Raw genomic sequence first — 18,597 nt, 5'->3', positions numbered from 1 at the left:
TAAGAGCCCGCCCCACTGCAGTGTGACCTCGTCTTAACCAACTACGTCTGCAGCAACCCTATTTCCAAAGAGGGTCACAATCTGAGCGCCCAGCGGTTAGGACCTCAACATACCTTAAAATTCAACCCATAACACCAGGCACGCAAAGATGCAGGAAAATGAGACCAGGAGAAAAATCAACCAGTGGAAACTACTGAGAGATGGAATTTCAGATACAGGTGCTGTAATAAAAATGCTCCATGTGCTCCATTTTGGATAGTTTTGGTTGCCATACATTCTTTTGAATTAATTACTTTTTGTATAATTCTATTTAATCTCTGTAATAGCATAAAGGACAGACGCAAACATTGTCAACCATAAAGTAGCCCCTACGAAGGATCTCTGAGAACGTGAGTCGTGGACATTCTCTCAACTGCTTCCTCCAAAGTGGGAATAATAACATTTACCTCACAGATAAGTTGCGATGATTACGTGAAATTTTTATAACTTACCTGGTACATAATCAGCTCAATAAAAAGTAGCAATCATTATTGTTAACAAAACCTGAGAAGATGACAAAGGCAGTTACAGGTCAGGTGACTACAGACCTATGATGGATGAGGCTGGACAGGCTCAGTGTAGTCTTAATGGTTTTGATTTGTTGCTCTTGGTAAGAACTTTACTAATTCAGACATGTTGGGACAGGGAAAAAGTCAGGTCTAGCTGAGTGAGCGTCTTAAATACAGACTATTTTTGAGCAGATGGTTTTGATTGCTTTTAGCTGCACGTAGTGATTAGAACCAGGCTACAACGTTTTGCCTGGTATACAGTCCTTGATGATTACGTAAAAGGACCCTGCATTCGCACAGCAAGGCTTCCAGCCCCTGTAACAGTTTCTTTTCAGAGGCGGTTTATGTTCCTCAGCAGCAGCGTGACTCCTGTGGGGGTGACGTGACCAGCACCCACCGTGTGGCAGCTCCTTTGTGGATCCTGGCGTAACTATTCTCTTGACTAGACCCCAGCTTATTCCATCGACCAGGATAAACAGCAGTTGGCTCGAGAGCAGCTCACTGCCTGGCTCTCAGGTTGTCAGTTAATGTGGAAAAGTCAGCATCCGCTGGACAGTGGACACCTGTGACAGTTACGGTACCGGGCACCAGTCGATCAAAAAACAAAGCATTTCAGCGTGGGTCAGATGCTGCTGGCGTTTCGCTCCCATGGGCCAGGTTATCTTCTGGTCCTGGTATAAGCATTTGGAGGACTTCAGACTGTTCTTTCAAGGCCACATACGAGTGAGGCTGAAACAGCTGCCGTCCATCTTCAGCTTCACCACCTCCCGAGCCGACGCATCCCCACACCACGGTCGTCGGCTGCTGGAGTGATTCCCCGTGTGGCCGTACGTGTGAGCTGAGGAAACGGCAGAGTGTTGACAAGGGGGTCTGAGCTACCTGCTCGTGCACCTTGCTTGTGTCCTCTCATCTTGCTCGTTTTGGATCCCAGATATACCATTTCCATCTTGGGATGAATTACTGCTGGGCCCGCTCGACACGACGACTTGCTGGGTCTGAAGACCAAGCTCACGCCGAGCAGTTCTGGGGGCACGGCTGCTGGAGCCCCACGGCCAGGCACCCCTCTCTCCCAGAGCTCAGGGGTTGTCTTTCAAACCATGTCAACTCTTCCCTGAGTGTGGCATGGCCTCGCTCCAGACCCCAGGGTCTGTGTGGTTACCCTCCATTGGGGCTTACCCTACACTTCACACAGCATCTTTTCCACCACTATCTCTGCCGCCATTGAGTGAGCCGGCTCGGAAGGCCCAGGAGGCCAGGCTGCTTGGCACCACAGCCTGCACCTGCTGCACAGCTCTTCCCGGGGTCCCACCTGAGGCCGGCAGTCTTTTGTGTCACCTGGTGTAGAGGCTGGAGCAGGCTTCCTAGGTGTGGAAGATGCCATCTTCAGAACCTGGAGGCACTGGGCTTCCTCCTTCAGAAGGTGTAAGATGCAATGATTCATCCTTTACTTTGGAGGGTTTACTGGCATGCCTCTCACCCCCGGGCTCCAAATCTTTTGCTGACGTAGCCGCTTGCATCTTTGTGAGGCTCCCCTTCCGCCTTCTGGAGAGAAGAGTCTCACCGAGGCCTCCAGCGTGCTGGACTCTCACTTGTCAGCCCCAGCAGCACATGCTACGTACAGAGTGAAGCAGTGTGACGCTCTGTGGGTGTTCAGAGGTCCAGACAGCTCTGGAACGTGTCGTGACCAGTGGAAGGAGAGTCAGTGAAGCTCTGGGGCAAAGAGCAGATGTACATGCTGCCTGTTCCATGGAAGTCAAACTATTTCTGATCCTCATTTCTGATCAGAGTAGAAAAGAACGTATATGTCAAGTCAACAGCAGCTACCATGTGCCTGGGGCTGTGTGAATCTGCTCTAGAAAACACCACATCTGGCCCAGTGGCTGCACTTGAGGCCACTATCTGGCTGAGTTTTCAGTGGTCCACCCTGGTCTCTGTGTGGTCCGCACTGGAGAATTGAATGAATTCAGTGTGGACCCCCCTGCGTCCTTTAGATCCTCAGGGTGGCCTTGGCTCCTGCCATCCCCCGACTCCTGGGAGGCAATCTTTTTAAAATTTGGGTATGGGCAGTTTTAGAGGCTCCAATTTGACCTTCCCACCATGACGTCCCTTATTTCCCAGGCTGAGGGCCCCGTGTGTGGGCATTACACCCACTGACTAAGGGGTGGACCAAGTGTGCCAGTCCCAATTACAAATTCAGGAGCCAGGTGAATGCTCACCTGGTGGGTTCACAGACCCAGTGGACTCCATCTAGCAAACCATACCCCCTACCCCACCCTGAGGAGGGTCAGGGTGACACTTCCGACATCTGGGCGTCAATGTCAGCTCCATCCTGTGTCTCACCTGCAAGCAGTTGTCTACCAGGAAATGCTTCACATGAAACAAAACGAGACAAAACGAGAACACAGAAGCTGTAATAAATCAGGAGCATATCACAGATGTCAGAAGAATGGTGCTGACAGTGATGGCTGAGGAGCTGGAAGGAGAACTCTTGGCCCTTATGCTAAGATTTCCATAAATACAGCCTATTCCTGGAGTGGAGTTTTTTGGGATTTATATGTAAAAAGAAATCTGCTCATAGTCAGGAGGAGTACGTTGTTATTTTTATTTCAGAAATAAACATCTCCACCCCCAAAAAGGATCTCAGATATTTCCATCAAAATAAAACAGACGACTCATTGGAACTTGATAGTCTTGAGTGGACAAGTGCAGACCCAGGGGACGGGGACGCCAGCAATGACGGGAGGGCGTGGGCTGCGGTTGCCTCCTGCCCCGAGGCCTGTGCTGCCCCGGACAGTTTTACTAACTGTTTCTGTCTACACTGCAGAGCTTTGAGCCCTGTCTCGGTTGTTAGTTAAATCTGTTCCTGAAGAGGGATGCTCAGCGTGCCGACTGCTTTCCCGCGAAGCGGATCAGCACTATTGCACACAGTGTGGCTTCTGCTGGATAATTGTGAACGTCGGTCGATGTGCTCCCTCAGAAGTGTCTTCACCACGCGTGCTGCTTTCTGGAAGAATGAAATGAGGCTCTCATTTGGAAGTGGTGTTCACAGCATTTTCTAACCCCCGTGTTGATAACCACCTTACGTTGATGTACGTCGCTAGTGTCTGCACACATTTGTGCACACGGTGCGCATCTTCAGGTGCAGAATAGAAGGCCCCCGCTGTTTCCAACAGGCTGCCTTCAAAGCTCTGAGGACTCTCAGCTCTGGCTTTGGCCGAGCTGCCGTGTGGCCCGGCAGGCCCTGGTTCTGTTGCCCTGGACCGTCTTTCACAGACACGAGGGCCTTGGTGTTGGGAGGGACGTTGAAGGTCATCTGGCCGCGAGAACATCCCAACCTGAGAGCAGGTTTGTCAGGTCTGCCTGGGAGCTTAGCACGTCTCAGTCCCTAAGTTGCCGTCAGTGCTGCGGGCTCGATCCAGACTCCCAGCGGCCCTGTGCACGGCAGAGGGAACCCGGGCCGGCCTTTCTGCCCATCCCCTCCCCTTCCTGCGCTGTGTCAGACAATGTTCTGCAGCTATTCACAGGGTTTCGTGGCCAATTTTTTGGGAAGTGGGTGGCCAGCTCCTTCTTCCTCGTCTGTCTAGTCTGGAAGCTCTGCTGAAACCTGCCCACGTGGGTGACCCTGCTGGTATCTGAAATCCCGGTGGCAGAGCTTCCAGCATCACAGCAACATGCAGCTCCCAGTGTGACAATGACAGAGGGGTGGTGTGGATTCCTGAGCGGGACATGGACCGGGGCCGTGGCGGTGAGAGCACCAGATCTTAACCACTGCACCACCAGGGCGGGCTCAGCCCGTATGTGGTCCTAGTAAATGAGAATATCTGGAGAAAGGACTTGAGAGACGTCAGCCAGATCTAGGAATCGCTGACCTGCTCCACCCACCTTCACAGTTTCGTTAAGTCTGCATATCTAGAGTCAGAAGTAAGTAGGTCTTGTTAAACTCGTGCTTTCACATCCGGTTGCCGAGCTGTTGGTGAAGGTCTCTGCACAGACAGACCAGACCCCGCGGTTTTGTCTGATGGGCGTGACGTCCTGTTCATCTCAACATCCTCCCACAGCAGCCTCCGCTGTGCCCAGTTCAGAGCTGCAGTGTAAGATATTTTGGGTCGGATGAATTAACAAACTTTGATTTCAGAATTTTTGCTTTTAGACAAAGAGGGAAAAAAATAATGTCATTCAGAAGAGAAGGACGAACCTTATTTTCTTCTTGAACCTAAACATTGGTACCTTAAAAAAATTATGTTAGATCAGAACAAAGACGATTGTAGTTATTCAAGAGCATAGACCGGGTTCCTCGCCCGTGTCGGATGATGTTCTTCGTTGCTGTCTGCTGGAGTCAGCGCAGCACCAGGTCCTTGCCTGTCTAGTTTACCGAAGCTTCTCCCTTACTAATAATCCTGGAACCAGAATTCATGCCAGGCCCCCGGCTAACCTCCCGGCTGCAGTGTGAGCATGGGGTGGGGAACGAGGGGGCGCAGGTCCAGCCGTGTCTGCCCCTCTCCAGCTGTGAGGGTCATGCTCAGCTGCCTTCCTTCCTGCCACTTCTGAGGGCAAAACCTGGGAGCTTCGACAGTGCCTGATTCTGATCCTGAAACTCAAGGAGAAGGGTCCTCTCCCAGCTGTCTGGTGGGAGAGCGAAGCTGGTAGGGAAGCAGGCCCCGCACCCCATAACCGAGGCCGCGTTTGCCTGTGTTGCACACCTGTGCCCGTGGGGGTCTGCGTGTGAGGGTGGAGGTCCAAGGAGACCTGAGACGCCCCAGGACTCATGCATCCTATTGTTATGACGAATGTCGGAACATCCATCTCTGTTCGTCCCCAACGTTGTCACTAACTTCTCTCAGATTTGCCTTTAAATGTAGAGAAAGCCTAAAGGTGATTTTCTCTTCCTACTTAACATGGTTTGGGGGGACCCTGAGGAGACTGTGCATCTTCCCCGGACCGGTTGGACTGATGTCTGACTCCCACCATTACAGCATCTACTGTAGCTTAAGATTTTGTGTCCGAATAAAATGCAAACATCCCTCGGGAAGGGTGACGCCTCAGAGAAAGAAAATCATTAGCAATATCACATTCGCACGGATCCTTACAGTTTATGAATCACGTCCACAGACAACGCTTCACTCACGGGACAGCGTAAGTGACAGCAGCTCTGAGGGGACGGCAGTGGGGGCCCACGACCCTGTGTTGGACGACGCTTTCTGAGGGCACACATCGCCTCGCTGAAATCATTTCACACGTAAAACCGTCCCACTTGTCAGCATTGTCACTTGATCCTCTGACATTTCTGTTGAGTAGTTGTGATTATTTCCATTCCACATGTGGGGAAATTGAGGCACTGAGCCTCAAGGCACTTCCACGGGAATCAGAGAAAGTCCTCCAGGCCTTTCTGGAGGGAAGAGGTTGAAAGCTTGGTGCGTGGAGGGGTCACAGGTGCAGGTCGTCCTACGGAGGCAGGGGCCCAGGGAGCAGGAGGGCTGACAGCAAGAGAACAGCGGGGCCCGGCTTGTCCCCTGCTCGTGTGGTCCTTTTGGGTTTCTGTTGTCGTTCGTAAGCATGGAAGGTGGGCTGTGTCCTCGGAGGGCTGTCTCCCCAGGTCTGCTGCTCCCTGTCTTTTATGTAGAATAGGAGATTATTGGGGCGAATGAAGGAAAAGTCCATCCTAGTCCCTATTTTAAGAAGGATGGGTCTTTTCTGCCTTCTCGATAGACATGAGCATGATGCTCCAAGCCAAGTGCACCTGAGCTCGAAGCCTCCAATTTCCTGGGGTGACCTGGGGAGCACAGCCCGCCCCGGGCTGGGAGATGCTTGGCTGTCCTGGGGCGGAAGCAGCCTGTTCCTGCACCCTGGCTGTGGCTCAGCGAGAAGGGCTGTCCTCACCCGGGGCCCTAAGACTCACATGGCTTGGTGTGGGCATGTTTACGTGCCTGACACACTGTCTCTGGGCCAGCACCAAGCCACGCACTGGAGGGGGGCCCGGGAGGGTCATTGTTGCGCTGGGTCCTGGCGTGCGAGCCCTCCCCTGTCTCTCCAGGACACATTTGGTCTTTCTCTCCATTCCCCTGGCTCCTGAGCTTTTTGCTCTTTTTTCCTTCTCCTTGGTCCCCTGCCCCTTGGCATCTGACCGGTCCTTCGCCATGACTTGGCTCTGACGGGTGATGTGCAAGAAGAGGTAGCGTTTGGTGGAGGAGAGGCAGGTGCAGGGGAGAGTGGGGTGGGAAGCCGCAGAGGGAAGACTGAGCTGGGTCGTTGTTGAAGACCCACCACTCCCTCCCCACAACTCCATGTCACCACGCCTTTCCAGGGCCCTCTTGTCACATTCTGCCTCACTGTACAGCTGCTTATGTACGACATGAGTTCCTTATCTAGATTATCAGCTGTCTGGGGGAATTTCCCATTCTTAAAAAGTAGTGAATTTATCTTTGTGTCTCATACAGCACAAAGCACAGTGACGCTGTCTAACAGGACGGCGGTGTGTGCTTGTTGAACCAGCGCAAGTGGGGAACGTGTCACGCTCTCTGCCGAGGCTTGTGTCCCACGGCAGACCCTCCAGTGTGAAGGGAACAAGAGACGTGTGGACTTGCTGCTCAGGACCCTCCTGGGGAGGTGGGGGCTTAGCCGGTAGATGGCCCAGAAAACCCCATCGAAGCAGTTCAGCCTCAGAGAGCAATCGACAATAAACTTAGGAAGTAAGTGAGGTATGATTATAAATTAACATACGCATTTAGATCTTCATTTGTTTATTTGATGCACCAAATTAAAATTTTCACAATAACCTAAACCCACAGTGTAAGTCCAACAGGAGGCCAATTGAAATTCCGTGAATGACTGACATGGATCCACTTTCCGAATGAACACCAAATAGAGTGCTGTGCCTGCTCAGGCCCCCAGCGCCATCGTGCGCCTCTAAGACAGTGCCTCTAAGACTGCGCCTCTACGACTGTGCCTCTAAGACCGTGCCTCTAAGACAGCATCTCTAAGACAGCGCCTCTAAGACAGCGCCTCTAAGACTGCGCCTCTAAGACAGCGCCTCTAAGACCACGCCTCTAAGACAGCGCCTCTAAGACTGCGCCTCTAAGACCGTGCCTCTAAGACAGCATCTCTAAGACAGCGCCTCTAGGACCGTGCCTCTAAGACAGTGCCTCTAAGACAGCGCCTCTAAGACTGCGCCTCTAAGACAGCGCCTCTAAGACCGCGCCTCTAAGACAGCGCCTCTAAGACAGCGCCTCTAAGACCGTGCCTCTAAGACAGCATCTCTAAGACAGCGCCTCTAGGACCGTGCCTCTAAGACAGCGCCTCTAAGACTGCGCCTCTAAGACCGTGCCTCTAAGACAGCATCTCTAAGACAGCGCCTCTAGGACCGTGCCTCTAAGACAGTGCCTCTAAGACAGCGCCTCTAGGACCGTGCCTCTAAGACAGCGCCTCTAAGACAGCGCCTCTACGACCGTGCCTCCTGCACCGGCTGCGTGTTTGGCTCTTCCTGTCAATCCCGTGGGCGTTTTCTCCAAGGCTGTGCACCCGGTGACAGGGACGGTGGCCCTGAGGTTAGGAAGGTGGTGAGGATGCTGCTGACCCTGAGGTCCTAACTCTGAGGTACCATCCTTCACTTGGAGTCTGCAGTTCAGAATGGATTGAAGGTGAGGGCTGGACCCACTGATAACAGAAATATTGGACTTGTTTGGCCCAGGAAAAATAAAAACTGAGCTCATTTAGAAAGTCATGCTTGCAATTTTCTGCAATTAAACAATGTTAGTAACAATGCTGGTGTCACTAACTGGAGGGTCCCGTGTTTTCAAGTGCAGCTACGAGAACACACAGAGGGTCTGCATCTGCTCGCTAGAGGGCGGTGCACACTGAGAGCCGGCTTCTCAAGGAGCCTCGAGCTGAGGCTGACGCTGCAAATCCAACCAAGACTCCAGGGCCAGGGGCCAGATTCCTGTGGCAGAGCCGTCTTTTCATAGATTCAAAAAAGAATTCTTTACTATTTTTGTCAATAAATTAGGATAATTTTAAATTGTTTTTCTAATTTAAACACAAATGTTCACTGTAGGAAAATAGAAAAGTAATGTAAATACCCTAAAATATGAAGAACATTTTAGTTCACCAATAATGTCCACACTCAGAACCAAACACGGCTAATAACAGGTTTAACCATATGGACTTGCTGGGAGCTGAACATTTTTGAGCAACAAAACCCACAATTTCATATGATTTAATTTAATATTTTGGTGTCTATCTTTATTTTTTCTCTGTGCATATATAGTGATAATTTGCTTTTCACTTGATATTATATAGATACTGGGTATTAACATCTGCGTATAAATATAATTCATTAGTTTATTTCAATTATTTTACTGAGGTCATAAAGATTTAAAACATTGTGTAATTTCATGTAGGTTATTATATGTCAGTTTCTGTATAGACTGCATCATGCTCACCACCAATAGTCTAATTTTTACCCATCACCATACATATATTCCCCTTTATCCCTTTCACCCACCCCCCACCCCCTTCCCCTCTGGTAACCACTAATCTGTTCTCTTTGTCTATGTGTTTGTTTATCTTCCACATATGAGTGAAATCTGTGGTGTTTGTCTTTCTCTGTCTGGCTTGTCTCACTTAACATCATACCCTCAAGGTTTATCCATGTTGTTGCAAATAGGATGATTTTGTCTTTTTTATGACTCAGTAGTATTCCACTTAATATACATCTGTATCCATTCATCCGTTAATGGGCACTTGGATTGCTTCCATGACTTGGCTATTGTGAATAATGCTGCAATGAACATAGGGGTGCCTAACTCTCTTTGCATTGTTGATTTCATGTTCTTTGGATAAATACCCAGTAGTGAGATAGCTGGACCATATTGTGGTTCTATTTTTAAATTTTTGCGGAATCTCCATACTGTTTTCCACAGTGGCTGAACCAGTTTGCATTCCCACCAGCAGTGTATGAGGGTTTCCTTTTCTCCACATCCTCTCTAACATTTGTTATTTTTTGTCTTGGTTACTATAGCCATTCTGACAGGTGTGACGTGATAGCTCATTGTGGTTTTGATTTGGACTTCCCTGATGATCTGTGATGTTGAACATCTTTTCATGTGCCTGTTGGCCATCTGTATATCTTCTTTGGAGAAATGTCTGTTTGTCTCCTCTGTCCATTTTTTTAATCGGGTAGTTTTTTTTGTTGTTGTTGAATTGTATGAGCTCTTTATATATTTTGGAAATTAACTCCTTGTCAGATATATGCTTTGCAAATATTTTCTCCCAGTTGGGGCTTTATCTTTTCCTTTTTTTCATGGTTTCCTTTGCCTTGCAGATTTTTAGTTTGATGTAGTTCCATTTGTTCATTTTTTCTTTTGTTTCCCTTGACCGAGTAGACATGATATTAAAAAAGATGCTACTAAGACCAATGTCAGAGTGTACTGCCTATATTTTCTTCTAGGAGTTTTATGGTTTCAGGTCCTACATTAAAGTCTTTAATCCATTTTGAGTTAATTTTTGTGTATAGTGTAAGATAATGGTCTACTTTCAGTTATTTGCATGTGGCTGTCCAGTTTTCCCAACACCATTTATTGAAGAGAATTTCCTTTCTCCATTGTATGTTCTTGGCTCCTTTATTGAAGATCAGCTGTCTGTAGATGTGTGGTTTTATTTCTGGGCTTTCAATTCTGTTCCATTGATCTGTGTGTCTGTTTTTGTGCCAGTACCATGCTGTTTTGATTACTACAGCTTTTTAGTATATCTTGAAGTCAAGGATTTTGATGCCTCCAGCTTTGTTCTTTTTTCTCAGGATTCCCCAGGCTATTCGGGGTCTTTTGTTATACTGTATAAATATTAGAATTCGTTGTTCTATTTCTGTGATGAATGTCTCTGGGATTCTAATTGGGATTGCCTTGACTCTGTAGATTGCTTTAGGTAATATGGACATTTTAACTATCTTTATTCTTCCAATCTATATACATGGAATATCTTTCCATTTCTTTGTGTCTTCTTCAATTTCTTTCAATAATGTCTTATAGTTTTCAGTGTATAGGTCTTCCACTTCCTTGGTTAAATTTATTCCTAGATATTTTATTCTTTTTTTCAATTGTAAATGGGATTGTATTATTGAGTTCTCTTTCTGTTAGTTCGTTATTAGCGTATAGAAATGCAACTGATTTTTGTAAGTTGGTTTTGTACCCTGCAACTTTGCTATAGTTGTTGATTATTTCTAGTAGTTTTTTGGTAGATTCTTGAAGGTTTTATACATGCAGAATCATGTCATCTGCAAACAGTGAGAGTTTCACTTCTCCCTTTCCAATTTGGATTCCTTTTATTTCTTTTCTTGTCTAATTGCTCTGCCAAAAACCTCCAGTACTGTGTTGAATAAGAATGGTGATAGCGGGCACCCTTGTCTTGTTCCTGTTCTCAGAGGAATGGCTTTCAGTTTTTCCCCATTGAGTATGATGTTGGCTATGGGTTCGTCATATATGGCCTTTATTATGTTGAGGTACTTTCCTTCAATACTCGTTTTATTGAGAGTTTTTATCATAAATGGATGTTGGGTCTTGTTGAATGCTTTCTCTGCATCTATTGAGATGATCATGTGATTTTTATCCCTCATTTTGTTAATGTGGTGTGTCACATTGATTGACTTGTGGATGTTGAACCATCCCTGTGTTCCTGGTATAAATCTCACTTGATCCTGGTGTATGATCTTTTTAATGTATGGCTTTATTTGATTTGCCAATATTTTGTTGAGGAGTTTTGCACCTATGTTCATCAGCAATACTGGCCTGTAATTTTCCTTCTTTGTATTGTCTTTATCTGGTTTTGCTATCAGGGATAACAAACCAAACAGGATACTATTGGGCTCATAGAATGAGTTAGGAAGTGCTCCATCTTCTTCAATTTTTTGGAGCAGGTTGAGAAGGATAGGTATTAAATCTTCTTTGAACCTTTGGCAGAATTCTCCAGAGAAGCCATCTGGTCATGGACTTTTATTTTTTGGGAGATTTTGATTACTGTTTAGATCTCTTTACTTGTGATTGTTCTATTCAGATTCTCTATTTCTTCTTGATTCCGTTTTGAGAGGTTGTATGAGTCTAAGAATTTATTCATTTCTTCTAGGTTATCCAATATGTTGGCATATAGTTTTTCATAGTATTCTCTTATAATCCTTTGTATTTCTGTGGCGTCTGTTGTAATTTTTCCTCTTTCATTTTTAATTTTATTTATTTGAGACTTCTCTCTTTTTTTCTTAATGAATCTGGCTAAGGGTTTGTCAATTTTGTTTATCTTCTCAAAGAATCAGCTCTTAGTTTCATCGATTCTTTCTGCTGTTTTTTAGCGTCTATTTCACTTATTTCTGCTCTAATTTTTATTATTTCCCTCCTTCTGCTGACTTCGGACTTTGTTTGTTCTTCTTTTTCTAGTTCTGTTAGGTGTTTAAGATTAATTACTTGAGATTTGTCTTGTTTGTTGATGTGGGCCTGTATTGCTATAAATTTCCCTCTTAGAACTGCTTTTTGCTGCATCCTGTAAGAGTTTGTATGTTGTATTTTCATCTTCATTTCTTTCCAGGTATTTTTTTAATTTCTCCATTGATTTCTTCATTGATCCAATGGGTGTTCAGTAGCATGTTGTGTAGTGTCCACATATTTGTGACTTTCCCAGGTTTTTTTCTTGTAGTCAGTTTCTAGTTTCATAGCATTGTGGTCAGAAAAGATGCTTGATATGATTTAAATCTTCTTAAATTTCTTGAGGCTTTCCTTGTTTTCAAACATAAGGTCTATCTTTGAGAATGTTCCATGTGCACATGAGAAGAATGTGTATTCTTCTGTTTTAGGATGGAATGTTCTCTATATATCTGTTAAGTCCATATGGTCTAATGTTTCATTTAAGTCCACTATTTCCTTGTTGATTTTCTGTCTAGATGATCTATCCATTGATGTAAGTATGGTGTTGAGATCACCTACTATATTGTGTTGCTGTTAATTTCTCCCTTTAGGTCTGTTAATAGTTGCTTTATATACTTTGGTGCTCCTGTGTTAGGTACATATATATTTATAATTATTATGTCCTCTTAGTGGAATGTCCCTTGTATCACTATATACTGCCCCTCTTTGTCTCTCATTTTTTTTTATCTTGAATTCTGCTTTGTCTGTTATAAGTATGGCAATACCTGTTTTCTTTTGTTTGTCATTTGCTTGGAGTATTATCTTCCATCCCTTCACTCTGAACCTATGTTTGTCTTTAAAGCTGAGATGTGTTTCCTGGAGGCAGCATATTGTTGGGTATTGTTCTTTAATCTACCCAGCTACTCTGTGTCTTTTGACTGGAGAATTCAATCCATTTACATTTAGAGTGATTATTGATATATGTGGGTTTAATACTGACATTTTATCTCTTATTTTCTGGTTGTTTTATATTTCCCTTGTTTCTCTTACATTGTATTTCTGACTGCCATTCCAGTTTGGTGGTTTTCTGTGATGGTTTTCTCAGTTTTATCTTTATTTATGATTTGTGGCTCTGCTCTGATTTTTTGTTTAGTCATTACCACGGGGTTTGTATAAAAGATCTTGTAGATGGGATAGTCCATTTTCCTGATGGCCTCTGATCTCCATTGGCCTAAGCAGGTTCTAGCCTCAACCTCTTCCCCTTCTGAGTTATTGTTGTCACAAATTATTCCATTTTGTGTTGTGAGTTTGTGACTAAATTGAAGTCTTTATAGTTATTTTTGATGCTTCCTTCCCTTTATCTCTGATGTTATAATTAAGTGTTAGCTAACATGTTCCAATAGAGAGCTGCAATTTTCTCATTTTGTCTGTCTATTTGTCTCCTTGCTCAAAGCTTCTTAAATCTTTGCCTTTTTGTTTCAGGTATGAGGGCATCCTTGATCATTTCTTGTAAGGGGGGGGGGGTCTAGTGGTGATGAACTCCCTCAGCTTTATAAAATCTGGGTAAGCTTTTATTTCTCTGTTGTATCTGGAGGATAGTTTTGCTGGATAGAGTATTCTTGGCTGAAAGTTTTTGTCCTTCAGTATTTTGAATATATCATTCCATTCTATCCTAGGCTGTAAAGTTTCTACTGAGAAATCTGCTGAAAGGCTCATAGGGGTTCCTTTGTAGGTTATTTTCTTCTGCCTTGCTACCCTTAATATTTTTTCTTGGTTGCTGACTTTTGCCAGTTTTACCACTATATGCCATATCCCTTGGGGAAGGTCTTTTTGCACTGATGTAGTTAGGAGTTGTATTGGCTTCATGTACTTGTAAGTCCAATTCCTCCCCCAGGTTTGGGAAGTTCTCAGCTATTATGTCTTTGAACAATCTCTCTACTTCTCTTTCTCTCTCTCTTCTCCCTCTTGAATACCTATAATCCTTATGTTGCTCTTCTTAATTGAGTCAGATATTTCTTGAAGAATTTCTTCATTTAAAAAATATCTTAGTTCTCTCTCCTCCTCCACCTGAAGCATTTCTATGTCTCTATCCTCTAAATCACTAATACTGTCCTCCATAACATGAGCTCTATTTTTTAAGGATTCTAGATTATTTTTCATCTGATTAATTCTGTTCTTCATTTCCAGAATGTCTCAATTTTTTTTTTTAGAGTTTTCCATCTCTTTTGTGAAGAATTCCTTCTGCTCATTAGTTTTATTCCTGAGCCCCTTGAACTGTCTTTCTGAGTTTTCTTGTAACTCATTGAGGTTCTTTATGACGACTATTTTGAATTCTCTCATTTATATTGTAAATTTCTATGACTTCAGGTTTGGTTTCCAGGGTCTTGCGATTTTCCTTCTGACCTTAAGTGTTACTCTAGTTCTTCATCGTGTTTGATGAATTGATCCTTTGCTGCTGCATCTGTGGTACCATCAGGTCACAGATTCCACCTGCCACCACTGGGGGGACAGGAGCTGTGTTTCTGATCCTGCCCCATCTGCTGGAAGTTGTGCAGGTGGGGCTCCTCTGTGTTTGGTGGGCTGGCCACAGCCATGTGGGTGAAGGCATTTGTGCATTGGGTGGGCTGCCCCCACCTCCTCTTAGAATCACTCTTGGCCACTGTATGAGGCTCTGTGACCTGACTCGCTGCTCCATGGCGGGGGAGGTGTTCCCTCACCTAGTTCCACTGCCTCCCAAGGATCCAGTCCACCCACCTTCAGGTGTGTGGCTGGTGGGTCTCTCAGGCATCCTGTTATGCTGGGTGGGGATCCTCTGTTGGTTAATGGATGTCTGTTTAGTTGTAACTTAGAGGGTGAGAGACAAAGGGAACAACTCACTCTGCCATGGTGCTGATGTCACTCCCTAGATCTTATTAGTTTATGTGTAAGCTTTGCTACTGTGTGGATTAAAGGTTATGGCTAAAGTTTTGAAAGATAATTTTCAAGGAAATGAATCCTCAGTCAAAATTTTATGTGAACTCATTCATCCTTCCTTAACTGTAATTTTTTTAGCTGCTTAAGAGCAATAAAAAAAGGCAGCAGCCAATTGGTGTCAGTGGAGTCACTGCTCTTGTGCCTGGGTTTGTGTGGGGCAGGACATAGAGTGATGTTGTTGATTTCATGGTGCTTGTGATCTAGTCAGGGAAATGAGACAGATGGTGTTGCAGGAATGAGAATGAGGCTGGCAGGGCACTCACGTGAGGTGGATGCTCAGTCACAGGTTCTGAGTGTGATGGAAGCTCAGGGAAGACAAGAGTAGGGACATTTCCAACAGGCTTCCTGGAAGAAGCAGAATTTAGAATGCACTTCTGAGCAGGCAGGGACTATGCCTGACTTTCTTATCACTGCACCCTCACAGTCCAGGGTGAGCCCAGGAGTGTGGTTGGTTTTTAAAAAATGTCAGCGCCTCTGCTCTTTGTATGTGGAGGCCGTGACACTGGCCCCTGGACAAAGGACAAGTTGTTGAAGATATTTCCTAGTAGTGTGAGGAGGCCATTCAGTCTTGAATGGAGTTTTCATATCGTCTTTTACTAGATGAGTAGTTGGGTTCTGGAACTCTCTAGGGCCACAGGTCAAAGTGAAGGTCACTGGCTCTTGTTGCAATTGAACCTTGAACCTTGGCTTCATAAGCACGGAGTGAGCTAATCTTCCCGGGATAATTTATAAAATATGCTCAGCAAGAGGTGTCACGTCTGGACATGAGGATGAAATTATGTGAAATGTGAGAATGTGTGTATGTATTTTTTTTCTTTTTTTGTAAGATCCAAAATAAAAGCAAAAGGCAGCAGAGAAGTTTAGGGGTTGGGAAGATGAGTTGTGATGAGTTTTCTTCCCTTCTATGTTTTCTTTAAAAATCCTAACATGAAATCTTGTTCTGAATAAAGTGGGAAAGCTGAGTGAAAATTACACAGCAGGGCCAGCCAGGCATTCAAAATGCCTCACAGAGCTGAAACCGTGTTCTGGTTTTAATTTTTTCACGCTGTGTGATGGGGGCTGGCTTTTGGCCGTGCATCCTCACACTGGGGACCTCATGCCGGGCAGAGAGCTGCTGGGGGTCGTCAGCCCGCCAGCCCATCAGCACGTGGGTCTCATGGACTCAGCTCTCTCACACGGGCCTGGGTCCTAGGTAAGGACTCATGTTGGAGGCATTTAAATATGTGACTCAGTAACCACGCTTCCCAGCTTTGAGGCCACACAAAATCCATAATCAGGTTTATCCAAGATGCAAAATCTGGGGGGCTGGCCCCGTGGCCGAGTGGTTAAGCTCACGCGCTCTGCTGCAGGTGGCCCAGTGTTTCGTCGGTTCGAATCCTGGGCGCGGACATGGCACTGCTCGTCAGACCACGCTGAGGCAGCGTCCCACATGCCACAACTAGAGGAACCCACAACGAAGAATACACAACTATGTACCGGGGGGCTTTGGGGAGAAAAAGGAAAAAATAAAATCTTTTAAAAAAAAAAAAAAGATGCAAAATCTGGCTACAGCTTCCTGTGTGGTGCACAGAACACCGAAGTAGCTTAAACATTTAAACGTCGCTGTAAACCACGACATTATCAGAGTGAATGTTAGTTAATTGCAGTGATGATAGAAAACGGGAACCCACTGAGACCTGCCGAGGTGTTGGTGCAGCTGTTGTCCCGGGAGGAACACAGCTCTGAGAGCTGCTTCACGTGGGGCAGTGGCTCCCGATAGGCTCTGTGCCCTTGGCGAGTGGCCCCCATCTCTAGCCTCACGTCTCTTATCTGTGATGAGTGGGTTGAACTAGGTGGTCTAAGACCCCGTCTCGCTCTGAACCGTGTGCTTCACATGCAGTAGTGTGTTCAACACGTTTCAGGTGTAGGAATGATTCTGAACTACTCACGTGGAAAAAGGGTAGGTTTCTGGTTGAGGAAAAACGTACAATATATATTTCATCTACACTTCCACCCAAAAATTGTGCCACTAAAAATTGATCAAATATGTAATATTTTGCATCTTTGACTTAAAAATAATGAATATTTTCCTGCTTTTCAGGCTGGTTTGGTGACTGCAGCTGAGAGCATCAGGCGCCCGTCTTGTCTGGATTGTTCTTGCTAGTTTGAGAAACCTGAGTGAGCTCGAAGGTGAAGCTGGTGTGGGAAACTGCAGGGAGACTGAGGATGGGAAAGGGGAGTTGACAGCCCACGTCCTGCTTGGATCAGCTGTTTGGAGGCGAGACTTTCTCAGCAGCCAACACGCTGGGCGAGGGGAAGTGAGATGCTGTTGCTGCACCGGCAACAGCAGTCCTGTGTTCAGTCCCGTGTGTTCAGACCGCCTGCCCTCATGTGTGCGCTCACGTGTGTGTTCTGATCGCCTGCCCACGGGCACGTGTCCACGTGTGTGCTCAGACCCCCTGCCCGCGTGTGCGTTCACATGTGTGTTCAGGTTGCCTGCCCATGTGCACGTTCACATGTGTGCTCAGACCGCCTGCCCGTGTGCGCGCATGTTCCATCCCAGCCTAAGCGACAGCGTGCGGAGCTCTTTGCCTGATGCCCGTCCATCAGAGTGTGGTCACACCTCTCTGAGCAGCAGCTTTGCTGGACTCAGGTATTCCTGACTTTGGATCGCAGTGTGTGTGGCATGTGCCTGTGCGGGGAGACTCCGAATGGGACTATCAGATTCCACAGCGTCAGTGGTCTCAGAATTGCAGGACACCGACTTCTGTTCTTTTCAAACTTATGCTCCAGTGTTTTCTTTCTGTCTGTCTTTGTTTCTCCTGGTGATTTTCTTCTTTGGACTCTACCTGAGTAGACAAGCATGAAATGAATTTCTCATTGTGTTTTGCTAATGTCAGGTGTTTGTGCAGCTCAGTCTCACTGATGAGTGACAGTCCTCACTCCAGGGACTGACGGTGGCTGCTGGATGACGCCCGGGGCCCCTTCCTGCCCCGGCTGCCCCGAGTGTTGCATGCTGTCAGTCCACAGCTGCGTCCTCCCCAGGCAGTGCTCTTGGCAAAGGGGGTGATTTAGCCCCAGGATCCATCTGCTCCGTGGGTGGTCCACACCCTGGACCTGTCGGCGTGGAGGTTCAAAGGCCCGGCGCCCTGCCTCAGGTCTGTGCAGCTCTGAGGGCCGGGCCAGCTCCGCTGCTCCCTGAGGGACTCACTGAAGCTGCCTGGTACCTTGGCCACAGCAGCATCACAGTCCAACCTTCCCCGCCCCCCGCCCCACGTCACCTCTCCCTCGCTGGTGCTCCCCGGAGCCCCCGCACGCGAGGCTCAGCCCCAGAGTCTGTTTCTCTGGAACCGGCCAAAGACGAGCCCTCTGCCCGTTTATGGGGTGAGCGTCCCCGGTGTCCACGCTGAGTCCTGGTGAGATGAACGCTTCTGGAAAAGCTGACGTTGGCTGCCATCTTTACACGCTGAGTTCAGTGTTTGTATTTTCCACTCTAGTGCTTAGCAACTTTTTTGTTTTTTAAAATAAATGGACGAGATTTTGTGATTCTGGAGTAAAAATGACTCCTTTTACTTACTGCAAGTACCCTTAAAACCTCACTCCTTCTTTTGATAAATTGGAGCCATCTTTAAAAAAGTGACAAGACCCTGCGGAGCATGGTAATCCTTGCCTTTTTAATAGCGTTTCCATATGATTTATCTGCTAGCCCTTTTCATCCT

At 46.4% G+C, this 18,597-nt stretch overlaps 1 long non-coding RNA gene across 1 annotated transcript in view; it reads left to right on the top strand.

The window, feature by feature from the left end:
- LOC139041396 (uncharacterized) overlaps positions 1 to 18,127 on the top strand; it is a 55,440-nt gene extending 37,313 nt beyond the window's left edge. Inside the window, exon 4 of the long non-coding RNA XR_011496464.1 lies at positions 16,980 to 18,127. This is a non-coding gene — a long non-coding RNA (uncharacterized lncRNA). The remainder of the gene's footprint in view (positions 1 to 16,979) is intronic.
- Positions 18,128 to 18,597: the final 470 nt, after the last annotated feature.

Source organism: Equus asinus, chromosome 21 (assembly GCF_041296235.1).
Source record: "Equus asinus isolate D_3611 breed Donkey chromosome 21, EquAss-T2T_v2, whole genome shotgun sequence".
Lineage (NCBI taxonomy): Eukaryota > Metazoa > Chordata > Mammalia > Perissodactyla > Equidae > Equus > Equus asinus.
This window is presented reverse-complemented; position numbering and strand designations above follow the sequence as displayed.